Source organism: Lynx canadensis, chromosome B4 (assembly GCF_007474595.2).
Source record: "Lynx canadensis isolate LIC74 chromosome B4, mLynCan4.pri.v2, whole genome shotgun sequence".
Classification (NCBI taxonomy): Eukaryota; Metazoa; Chordata; class Mammalia; order Carnivora; family Felidae; genus Lynx; species Lynx canadensis.
In genome coordinates this window covers 969,154-982,226 of record NC_044309.1, presented here as the reverse complement: position 1 = coordinate 982,226, position 13,073 = coordinate 969,154, and the positions used below count along the sequence as shown (strand labels likewise).

The window sequence follows — 13,073 nt, the reverse complement described above, 5'->3', positions numbered from 1 at the left end:
CCACGTCGGGCTCTGTGCTAATAGCTTGGAGCCTGGAGCCTGCTTCGCATTCTGTGTCTCCCTCTCTCTCTACCACCCCTCCCCTGCTTGTGCTGTCTTTCTCTGTCTCTCAAAAATGAATAGTAAAAAAAAAAAAAAAAAAATTTTTTTTAAACAAATTTTTCAAATGTTTATTTTTAAGAAAGAGAGATGGAGGGAGGGAGGGAGGGAGGGAGAGAGAGAGAGAGAGAGAATGAGCGGGGGAAGGGCAGAAAGAGAGGAAGACACAGAACCCGAAGCAGGCTCCGGGCTCTGAGTTGTCAGCACCGAGCCCAACACAGGGCTTGAACCTGCGAACCGTGAGATCATGACCTGAGCCAAAGTTGGATGCTTAACCAAATGAGCCATCCAGGTACCTGAAAGAATAAAATTTTTAATGAAATTTAGGTTTGAAAATTTGAGAAATTAGAGATAGTTGCAATAAAGATGTAAAGAAAAATAACGGCAGAACCTGTATAGGCAGATTTTATATACACAAAGATTACACTGATGATAAATTTCACAAATTTGAATGTAACAAAATTAAACTGTTAAACAAGTCACATGATCCCACTTAAGAGTATTTCAGTATTTATTATTTTTTTTAAGTTTTATTTAAGTAATCTTTACACCCCACGTTGAGCTTGAACTCAGGACCCCAAGATCAAGACTCACAAGCCCTTCCGACTGAGCCAGCCAGGCACCTCTCAGTAATTTTTCTTAATGGAAACATTTAGGAATTAGTTAACTGTGCCATCTACAAAAAAAAAAATTGGCCAAGAAATCAAACTGACTTAATGGAATCTTACTCCGAAATTATATTCTTCATAGAAATATAGGGAGACAGAATTGTTTTTCAGTGATTACACATTAAATTAATAACCTCATTAAGCATCTCACCTGGTATTTTGTAAGTCACCTTTTGTAAAGGAAGAAAAATATCAAACCCCTGTGAAATCGGTCCTGAGAGAGCCTCAGAGAAATAAGATTTTATCTTTACACATTTCAATCAAGTAAATAAAACAGTAAAGGGTTTTTCTTTCCTCTCTGAAAACCTGAATCAGTGGAATCATTCTGATAAGTATATGCTGGAAAGTTAATGCATTTCAAAGATTCTACAAGTTGGTTACAGACATGCAAAAACTGCAAGATCAACCTTCCTTTCACCTCAAAGTCGTAGGTGTTCTGGTTTTTGGGTTTTTTCTTGTTTGTTTTTTTTTTAATCGTATCTACACCAAACGTGAGGCTTGAACTCATGACCCTGAGATCAGAAGTCACATGCTCTACAGACTGAGCTGGATGGGCACCCCTCAAAGTCGTAGGTTCTGAATCAATGATTTTCTCTCTCAAGTGTCATACCACTGGCTTTCCAACTCTGTACTCTCAGCAGGAAATAAGCAGTCTTCTATTCAACTAACTTAAAAATCTTCACCCTCTGCCTTTCACTGGAGCTTTAACCTCCCTCCTCCCCACGTGGTGTTGTTCTGGGCTCTGCTTGCTTCTGTCACTTCACCAAATAGTCCATATCCTGGTAATCTTTTCACACATATCAATTTCCAACCAACTATATACACTTCAAACAATTATAAATCACAAATGCGGAACAGGCTTTGGCTCTCCAAAACCTGGCATCGAATGGAGATTTCTCACCCTGAGCAATGTTTATCCCTTAGTAACTTTCAAAGCTTTGTGAGAAGCCATCTCGAAGGGTAGTGCTAGTCACGGTGTTATCAGCACCCAGATTACCCGGCCGATTCAGATTTGGCCTCTTGCGCTCACTTCCACAGCCACATCCACCAGGCTCCCAGAACTGCACTGGTAGGTTCCTCCAGTCCTTCTAGCTTCTTTTAAGTCTCTTCTCTTTTCCCATTGATAATCTTCCCATCACAATTTTCTCCCTGAACCTTCTCTAAAATTTGCTCTCGTCCTCTTCATTCACATCCTCCACCTCCTCCAGCAGTCTTCGCTGGTGCCAACACCCCTTCCTTCCGCACCAGACCCTCCTGGAGGAGAACACGGCCCAGTCTGGCTCGGGGACCAAAGTATGTATTGTCTTCACCTCAGCATAAGTCAGTATTAGTATCAACTTTATAGAAATGCTTGAAAAGTTTAAGGATTTTTCAGGTTGAGATCATGGAGAGAGAGGCAAGGAAGCTGCAGGTGTTTGAAAAAGGAATATTGAAGTGATATAGCATGGAATCCAAGCTAGACAAGGCAAGCTAGACAAGGAAGGAAGTGCAGATGGAAAGTACTGGAGAGACACTGGTAACAGATGGAAAACTACCACAAAGGTTTGGTGTGAGGCTCACAAGGATCGGTAAAAACAGCCACTAATGTCCAACATCCCTGAGGTACGGTTCCCAACTATTTAATAGGCCAAACACTTTATTGAAGTAGTCATAGAACTCTGGGAGGGGCAGAGAAAGGGGGAAAAAAAAAAAAACTGTAAATGAGAAAAAAATTTCTTCACTCTAAAAATTATGTTATAATCAACGTTAAAAGTAATGTCGTTTTACCTAAATACAAACAAAAACAAAAGCCTGAAATTCCAAAAGATAATTACTCTTCTTCAAAATATTCACATTAACCATTATTAAAGGGCAGACCACATTAACAAGGCTTACGGGAAAAAAAAATCCTACTTCTTCAAGCATGGGGCATGAACTCACGACCCAGAGATTAAGAGTCGCCCTCTCTACCAACTAACTGAACCAGCCAGGTGCCCTAATCCTCCTAGTTTTTGAAACATTTTTTTCAAGGAAGTATGAATAGTTCCCTCCAAAACTCCAACCTCCCTGTCCCACCATCCAAATACACATATTTAATATAAACTCTCCTGCCCTTGTCACATGCTGTCACATGCGTATTACCCCATTTACAAAACATTACTCACAACTGTATACATATCCAGTGGGACTTTTAAACATTTTCTTTTAGCAAGAAAAGAACACTTGAGTAGTTAATTTCATGAATGCTAATCATATGCAAAAGAAGGGTCAAAAAATGTAATCTCTATGTGGCACTTAAAAGTATAAAACGCGAGGGGCGCCTGGGTGGCTCAGTCAGTTAAAGTGTCCGACTCTTGATTTCATCTCAGGTCCCGATCCCCGGGTCGTGGGATCCAGCCCTGCAATGGGCTTCACGCTGGGTGTGGAACCTGCTAAAGATTTTTTCTTTCCTTGTTTTCTTTCTCTTTCTTTCTTTCTTTCTTTCTTTCTCTCTTTCTCTCTTTCTCTCTTTCTCTCTCTCTCTCTTTCTTTCTCTCTCTCTCTCTCTCTCTTTCTTTCCCTGCTAAAGATTTTCTTTCTTTTCTTCCTTCCTTTTCTCTCTCTCCCCGCCCCCCCTTTGCCCCCTCCCCTGCTTGTGTGCGTTCTCTCTCCAAAAAAAAATAAAATAGGCATGTCTTTTAGAAAAAATAAAAACAAGAAAGTGAAAGTGTAAAATGTGACTGAATTTCCCCAAGAAGCTCAATAAAGTTCCTGACATTTTATGGTTCAAGCCCTGTGACCTGCATTCCTCGCGGGACGAAACACCAAACCCAACTGCTGAGCAGTATCTACGCAGAGGGGAAACCCCAAAAACCGGTCATCGTTCTCAACCTGCCTAAACTGTTTTGCCATTGATCTAGATGAAGGCTCGGAATACATGCTTTCACTTCTGTGAAAGACACTGAACTCGGGGACATCACTGACCGGAAAATAACCGCCAAGGTTTTTCAAGAGCAAGTGCAAAACAAATGAACAGGCTAACAGAGCTACCCCGACCAAAGTGCCAGAAGAGACTGAGAGGAGAGGAAGCAGCGTAGTGCGGGGGGCTCCGCGAGAACGCGTGGCACACGTACACACAGCATGACCTTCTCAATAACAAACCGAAGCTAGGAAATGTCGCACAGAGGGTGTTTAATGTGGCCGGGGTCCGCTACTCCCCGTGTCCTTGGGCACCACTCCCCCTCGGCCGGACCCCGTCTAGGCACCGCGTTCGAGCTGCAATAGCAATCCGGACACCAGCACTCGCTCGCAAGGAACCCATGCCAGCGAGAGGGGTGTGCGGAGGAAGGGGACCCCCCTCGACGCCGCTTTATTCCTGGGACACTCCAAAGGTCACAACCTAGAGGCCGCTGGGACCGGAATAAAGGAAACTTCCCAACAAGCCTCTCTCCTAGGACGAGGCCGGACCTCCGGCCTCTCAGCTCCTGCCGACGGCGGAGCCGAGGGGAGACCGAGGGGGACGCCCGGGGTCCCTGGAACGGACCGACCCCAGCCCTCGCCCCGCAACAGGGCGCGCGGGCTCGGGAGGAGTCGGCGGGGGCACGGGGCGGCCAGGCCCCACCCGCACGCCCCCAACCCCGCTCGGAGACCGCGGCCCGCCTGCACCGGGGCCACAGTCCCGGGAGGAAAATGACCTCCCGGAACTCACCTGTCCTGCCGCCGCCGAGCCCGCCGACCCCCAATGACAACCGGGCCGTGTGTTACCGCCCGTCCGTTCTCAACCTCGCGGCACTCGACACACACTGGGAGACGCTGGACACCAAGTCTCCGCCCTGACGCGGCCCCACGACCCGGCACCCTGACGCCCTGCACTTCCGGCACCGCCGGAAGCTCCAGCCTCGCCTCGCGCCCAGGCCGCCGGAAGTCCCGACACGGCCTCCGCCCTGCGCCGGAAGTCCCGTCCGCGGCCGGCGCCTCGGCCCGGGCCGCCGGAAGTCCCTCCCCTCCCTCTGCTCGCGCCGGAAGTCCCGCGTCCGCCCGCGCTGCCGGGGCCGGGGCGCGTGGGGATCCCGGGTCAGCGGGGGCGCGGCTCGGCCCCCGAGACTGCGTGCCCGGGCCCCGCGGGGCCGGTGCTCGCCTGGAGGCGCGGCCCGAGGGTCCTAGCCGCGGCCGGGGAGGCGCCGGCAGGGCGCACACCGGCGCGGCCCACGGTACTCACGGCGGCGGGCTCCCGTGGGGGTCCCGGGCCCCCACAGGTTCGCATCCATCGGCTCGGGCCGTGGGGGGGGGCTGGCGGCCGTCCAGCCCCGCGTGCTCCCCGCGGCCCCACGGTTCCTCGCGCGGCTCTTCCCCGCGCAGCCGAGACGCAGGAGGCTGCTGGTCCGCGCGGGCGCCCGGTGGAGGTAGAACTATTAATATTGCAGCTCATCTGCAGAGGATGACTCATCCGCTTTCCTTTCTGAAATATTTGTTCGCCATTGGCTAAAAAGAAAAAACAAAATCAGCTGCTCACTGCAAAAGGTGGGACTTTGTCGTCTCTGGTCTAGGCTGGAAAAGGGACAGAAGACTGGAGTCCTTAGGCGGGTGACCATCCTCTGCTCTACAGACAGCTCTACCTAGGCGTTGAAAGCTTACCTGGATTAAATCAGAAGTGTGGAAACATTTTCCATATATGTGGGTCAACATTCTTGCTCTTTCCTTTAAACACAAAAGCTCACCATTCAAATTCAAGAAGCCCTGATGAGAATGTTGCACCAGAAACAAATTTAACGTATTTGGAGATCCGAGTAACCACAAATTATGTAGAATAAATCCTGAAGTTATTTATGCATTAAGTGTAGCAAAAGCTTAGCCCTAAGAAAGAATTCTGTAAGAAACTAAGTGTTTCAAACTTTTGGAGGTTGTGGCAAACATTTAACAGGGAAGAGATTTTCCTCTACTCTGCAGGGTTCTTCTGGCTGGTCAAAGAATTCAACTGACATGAGACAGATTAGCAGGAAAATATAAAATTTAATTAGTAATGATTTATTAATTCACGAGGAATTCACGTAAACATGAGAGCTTCTAAAGACAGGGAAAATGAGATTCCTATGTCATCCTGAAACCAAGGAGAAGGGGTAGGGGCCTGGGACTTCAAAGGGAAGAAAGCAATGTTTGCTGAGCCATCCAGAAACAATGGAACAGAGAGGACTTTGATTAGTTTGCTAGTTTCCTCCCTGTCCACCATAGCTAGGTCATATTCTAAAATTTTCTTTTTCAACGTTTATTTATTTTTTTTGGGACAGAGAGAGACAGAGCATGAACGGGGGAGGGGCAGAGAGAGAGGGAGACACAGAATCCGAAACAGGCTCTAGGCTCCGAGCCATCAGCCCAGAGCCCGACGCGGGGCTCGAACTCACGGACCGCGAGATCGTGACCTGGCTGAAGTCGGACGCCTAACCGACTGCGCCACCCAGGCGCCCTGCTAGGTCATATTCTACAGTAACTTGTGTGGTGATAGCTTCTTTCCTGGAACAGGTCTTCTGTCTTAAATCTTTTAGGCAGTTTGGGACAAGGGGGAAGCTGTCAGAGTTTCTGAGTCTTTTCATCTTTGCTTGTTTACAGCTCAAAATAATCTTCACGCCTAAGTGGCACATCTTGGGGTGGCAAATTTTGGTTCCCTACATAGATAACAATTTTATTTAGCACCTAATATGCAGAAGGCATTCTCCTGGGCATAGCAGCAGATAGAAAAGCTTTATGAACAAAACCATCTCCAGGGAACTCACATGCTTATATGCAGTTTTACTTTGCACAGCATCTAGTTTGGATGAAGCCTAGGATATTGTCAATAGAGGTAATTTTTTTCTTTGATATATTTAGGATTCCATAAAAGTCACTATATCTAAATGAGCGCATCAATGAGGTGTCACAAAACTAACGATGGAAAGGAGCCAACACTTTGAAGCCCTACTGTGTGCCAGGCACTTCGCATGTTTGATAATTTATTTAATCCTCAAAACAGTAAAATAAAAATTATCCTAACTTGAATTCTAAGTAAGCATGAAAATGTTAAAATTACTTGTCACAGGTCAAAAAGCTAGTAGTATTCAGTGGAACAAAGATTAGGTTAAAATCCAGGTCCACATCAGAGCTCACATTTCTACCATATATTCCTCTGATGAGACTACTATAACAAAATACCACAAACTAGGTGGCTTAAACAATAGAAATTTATTGTCTCAGGTCTGGAGGCTCGAAGTCCAAGATCAAGGTGTTGTCAGGGTCGTTTCCTTCTGAGAGCTGTGAGAGTCTGTGCCTCTCTCCTAGCTTCTGGTGGTTCGCCAGCAATCTGGCGTCCCTTGGCTGTGGCAGCCGTAACTGCAGCCCTCACCTGGCATTCTCCCTGTGTGAGGATCTGTCTCCTCAATGGGCGTTCTTTCTCTACAGTCATATTAGATTAAGGGGTCCCTCTGCCGCCACCATGACTTCACCTTAACGAATTATATTTTTAACAACGCTTTTTCCAAATATGATGACATTCTTAGGTTCTGGGAGTTAGAACTTCAACATAATGCATTTGGGGATTTGGGATACAATTCGGCCCATAACACACTGCCTCCTGAAATAAATTCTCCATGTAATTAAAAACAAACACACACAAAGCTAGTCTAAATTGTAGAAGGTTGTGACTGCAATCCTGGTATCCAATTACACAGTCCAATTACAGCAGAAGCTGTAGGAAGTACCCTTCCCATAAACCAAGTTTCTGCCTTCTCACCAGCCCACCCATGCAAGATGCACATGATTTACCCCCATCAGGAGAGAGCTGAAAAGGGGCACCTGGGTGGCTCAGTTAAGCATCAGATTCTTGATCTCAGCTCAGGTCTTGATCTCAGGGTCATGAGTCCAAGCCCCGTGTTAGGCTCTGTGCTGAGTGTGAAGCCTACTTAAAAAAAAAAAAAAAAAAAAAAAAAAAAAGGAGAGAGCTGAATTTAATAAAATTCGTAAGATTTGTTGGGTATTAGACCATGTGTTTAATCCTCAATTATTTTATTTGTGCCTCAAACACCTAGGTGTTTATGTTATACTGTATGAGCTAGTTGAGTAATGTTACTTCATAATCATTACCAAATTGTTTCCTATATGTGTGTTACATGTGATATATATAATATTTTTTTATTGAGGAACACCATATTTAGCACTTCATTCAGATTTCTGCTCAAACATCACCACCTTGGGGATGTTTTCCTTATTTATTTTTAGATAGTTATTGTCCATCCCTTAACGGTACTTTATTTTTCTTTATGGTACTTATCACCTCTTGACATTATTTGTGTGTTTGTTTACTGTTTCCCCTACTCGAATGTAAATCCTAAAAGCAGTCATTTTTTTCTATCTTGTTCACTGTTACAGTCCTATGACTTGGAAAAGTGCTTGGGACATAGTATGCGCGCGCGCACACACGCGCGCGCACACACACACACACACACACACACGAAGTTTGCTAAAGGGTATTCTCCTAAATATATAGACTCCTCAATGGCAGAGGTCAAGTTTTCTAATTCCTTTTATCTATCAGATGCATGCAGTTCTGCACAAGAAAAAGGAGAAAACCATGATCAGCTGGAATATAATCACCTGAACTACTCAGTCCCTTTCTCCTACCCATACCTGCCCTCACTAGGATAGGAGGAAAGTTAATTCACAGTTCATGGACCAAATGGTCCAGTCCACACCATGGAACTTCACCAGTACTCTTTTCCTGACCCAAGTCACCTGTCCCTCATCCATGACACTGTAAACAGGTACTGACCTGTTTCTCACTTCAAAACCTTAGTCTCTATATCAGGTCTCACCCAGTACATACTTGCCATATTTTCTCTACCTGAATAGAGCTTGTTACCTTGTGTGCTGTCCATGTGCTAAATGAAAAGGAACAGTTGTTCTAATCTCACAGTGAGTGTATTTTTGGTCTTCCAGCTGTTTTTAGGAATATGTTTGGTTCAAGTCAAGAAAGGTTTTCATGGGTTTTTTGTTTTTTAATTTGTAAGTAATCTCTACACCCGATGTGGGGCTTGAACTTAGCACCCCAAGATCAAGAGTTACACAGTCCATCCACCGACTGAGCCAGCCAGGCACCACAATTCTCATTGGGTTTGAATAAAACAAATCAGCATTGTTCTCATCATGAAACCCAGATTCTTACAAAGTGAGGGAATTATTTGGGGTAAAAAATGTTAGGAAACTCTACTTAATGAACAACCGAACATATACTATAAACCTGTTCCAAATGAGGTTAGAAAACTCTGTTGATCAAAAGTACATATAAATGAACAAATATCGTGAGTGGCTCTGTACCAGTCTCCAAGTCACATAGCTGATGTCCTTTTTTTCTTTATCAATACCACGTAATTTGTAACCCAAGAGCATTCACATTATTAAAATAGCAGTGCCCAGCCATTGACTGAGGCATTGTTATTTATGGGAAGAGGAACTCCAATATATTTAGCAAAGCAGCCAAAGTTAATAGAGCAAGACGCTGAGCTCTCTTTTTGTTAATATTAACTATGCAAGAAACCCAATACTCAAAACAGCTCTACAGTGAACTTTGCTAAAAAGCAGAACTTAGAACCAAACAACTATATGATCTGAATAGATAGGCCTAAACATTTCCAATGTAATATGGGCTCCCTTTGTTGCAGAATTTTGAATTCTGCATCTCTTCGTGTCTATCAAGCTTATATGTAAAGATTTCCTGATAGGGACATGATTGCCCCCAGTATGATGTCATTTCTTTGCATAACTTGACATCTTCAAAGTTAAAGTGATGGAATGCAAATACTGTGGTATGTTAGTAAGTCTGGAGTGTTTGGTCACATCATTCATCGCGTTATAAAAGGGAGCCAAAAAAAAAAAAAAAAAGTACATCATCTCTGAACTTCAGTTTCTTCATACAAGTAAGGATAACATCCTGTAGACTTTCTTAAGGATAAAGTGAAGTAATGGACATAAAAAGCACATAGCAGGGTGTCTAATGCAAATCTCCACTAGAAGGGAACATAAAGACCATCTAACCTTCAATCACAGATAAAGGTGAGAAGGCCAGAGGTTCTAGTACAGCGTTACTCAGCAGCAAGCAGCGAAGCCCAGGTAGGGACTGAGGTCGTCCAAGATCAGGGGGCTTCCAATGCACCTGCAGTTGTCATTCAGTGGGCCGTGGACTCCTGTGCCTCCCCAAACCCTTCCAGGGTCCATTAGGGCACAATGAATTTCAGCCTCGTACTAGGATGTGAATTGCCTTTTTCACCCTCATGCTCTCCTGAGCACACAGCAGAGTTTTCCTAGAGACTATATGATGTGTGGTGACATCATTCTCTAAGGCTAATGGAATGTGTGCTTGTGCATTATTATGTCTGCTAGGACTTTCTAAGGTAGTAGACGTAGGGCTATGGTTCTCAAAGTGTGGCTCACGGATCCCCGGGGATTTCCAAGACTTTTAAGAAGTCACAGACTTATTATTTTCATAATAATACTAAAAGTTACTTACCATTTACCAGTCACAGACTTATTATTTTCATAATAACACTAAAAGTTATTTGCCATTTTCACTGTGTTGATATTTACACTGATGGTGCAAAAGCAAGCTTTGGGGGAAGGATGGGAGATAAAACTAGTACCTTGTCACTTACCAAGACCACGCCACCAAACAGTACTAGTAGTCCCTGTATTCTTCATCACCATGCACATGCAGTAAAAAAACAATTGCACTTACCAATGTCCTTGATGAAGCAGTAAAAAATATTAATTTTAATAATCTGAACTCTTCAGTATTTATCTAATACTCTATGTAACAAAACAGGGAGTACACATAAAGCACTTTTCTACATCCTGAATTACAAATAGTTGTCTTGAGGAAAAGCTTCTCTGAGAATGGGTTGCAGGCTGAACTTTTTTCATAGAACCCTATTTTTACCGGGAAGAATGAGTAACGTTAAGGTTACTAAAGCCAGGGTATTTGGCAGACATTTTGTTTCCATTTTTTTTTTTTAATTTTTTTACTCTTTATTTATTTTTGAGAGAGAGAGAGAGAGAGGGCACAAGTAGGGGAGGAACAGAGAGAGAGGGAGACACAGAATCCAAAGCAGGTTCCAGGCCCTGAGTTGTCAGCACAGAGCCCAACGCGGGGTTTGAACTCAGGAACTGCGAGCTCATGACCTGAGCTGCAGTCAGATGCTTAACCAACTGAGCCACCCAGGTGCCCCCTCTGCAGACATTTTCTAAAAAAAACAACAACAAAACAAAACAAAACTAAGTGAACTTGTCACTACAAAGAAAATAACTGATAATATTTTTTTTTGCCAAAAACAGATTTGAATAATCATGCTAAAATTCAACTTAAAAAAAAAAATGTATCTGCCACCAAGGGCTTGACAGCTTCCCAATGCTTAGACTTTTCTGATGAAATTGGTGATGATATTAACAAAGGTGATTGGTATGGAATAATGAAATGTGTCAACATTTGTAAGATCTGCTTAATTCAGTGAAGCAACATTTTCCAAGTGGCCCGATATTACAAAATTATGCATGGGAAAATATACATTCAAGTTTCAGTCAAAAGCAACAATGTTAATGTAGCAGAATATAAAATGTTCACTAATGTGGTTTCAGATTCCAAAGAACAAATATCCTTTAAAAAACCACTACTTGTGGTGTTTTGGTGTATTATCAAAAAAGAACAACCATGATCATCTGAAAAGGTTAATAAAATACTTCCCAATTTTCCAGCATTATCTGTGTGAGGCAAGATTTTCTTTATATACTTCAGCCAATGCAATATGTAACAGCTGTCTCCTATTGTCAGACATCAAAGAGATTTGCAAAAATGTAAACAAAATCTCCCACAAACCTCTTCTGACATTTTTGTTTGGAAAACATAATTATTTTTTATTAAAATGTTATTTGTCTGTATGTGTTATATTTGTCATTAAGTGAATTAACAAATATTTAAATGAATTAAATATTTTAATGTATGTTTTAATATTTCTACTATAGTAAATACGGATAGATACAAACAGTAAGGGAAAGCTCTTTAAGTTTCTCAGTAAATTTTAAGACTATAAAAGGTCCTGAGACCAAAAAGTTTAAGGACTCCTGCACTGCAATTTGCTTAGCAGTAATTATTTCATTAAAAATCTTTCCGTATTTCAATAAAAATTGTTTAAATTTCACAGGCAGAGAGGAAGGAACCTCAGCTACGTAGACGTTTTATAATTATTTTAAAATGGAAAATAATTTCACATGTAATCTGAATTATGATACTCCTGGGGTGCCTGGGTGGCTCAGCCTGTTGAGTATCTGATTCTTGATTTTGGCTCAGGTCATGAACCCAGGGTCGTGGAATCGAGCCGCGCCTTGTGCTCTGCACTGAGCATGGAGCCTGCTTCATATTTTCTCTTGCCCCTGCCCCTCTCCCTTGTGCACTCTAATAGTTTTTTAATACTCCTAATATATGACCATGCTTTATTCAATTTGAGTAAGTGAATGATTGTCACCTGATGGCAAATTTGGTCATTTTAATAATTTAAAAATTTTAACAGATAAAATTTTAACAGTTAACACATCAACAGATTTTACCATTGAATGGCAAATTAACCCTATCCAAGTGCAGAATGTCCCTTAACCTGCCTTGACCTCATCAACTTTGCTAAATGACCTTTCTTGGGGAAAGAAACACTTGAGAATGTATAGAAATTCCTCATTGGAGACAAACCCTTCAAAGACAGCAATAAGGTATGTGTGTAGGTGGGGGTGTATATAGCGTGGCGTGTGTGGTGTGGGTGTGATGTGCGTGGGGGGATGTGGAGTCTGGCAGTGTGATATGGAGGGGGTGTGGTGTAAGTAGTGGGGTGGGGTGTTGGGTGTGGGGGGGGGTCTGTGGGGTGTGATGTGGGGGGGAATGTGTGGGAGTGAGGGCAGGGGGGGGTGTGGGCGTAGGCTGGGTGTGATTTGAGGGGGTGTTGGGGGTGTGGGTTGTGACAGGGGAGCAATGGGGTGTGATGTGGGGGGATGCATGGGGATGAGGGCACGTGGGGTGTGCGTGCAGGCTGGGTGTGACTTGGGGGCTGTTGGGGGTGTGGCTGGGGGGACTGTGTGGGAATGAGGGCACAGGGGTGTGGGTATGATTTGGGGGCTTGATGGGCGTGTGACATGCGGGGGCTGTGCGGTGAGATATGGGGGGGAATGTGTGGGGATGAGGACACGTGGGGTGTGGGTGTGATTCGGCTGATGTTGGGGGTGTGGGGTGTGACATGGGGGGGGGTGTCTGGGTGTGATTTCGGGGGTGTGGGGACGTCGGGGGTGGGTGTG

At 44.0% G+C, this 13,073-nt stretch overlaps 1 protein-coding gene across 3 annotated transcripts in view; it reads right to left on the bottom strand.

The window, feature by feature from the left end:
• Window positions 1-5,037, bottom strand: part of WDR37 (WD repeat domain 37) — a 54,882-nt gene extending 49,845 nt beyond the window's left edge. For 2 of the 3 annotated variants that reach the window (XM_030321029.1, XM_030321031.1), the window contains exon 1: window positions 4,435-4,617. The gene's annotated coding sequence lies outside the window, so the exon portion shown is untranslated. Of the gene's footprint in view, window positions 1-4,434; window positions 4,618-4,944 lie in introns of those variants that run through there. The other variant, XM_030321030.1, reaches the window with a different exon arrangement.
• Window positions 5,038-13,073: the final 8,036 nt, after the last annotated feature.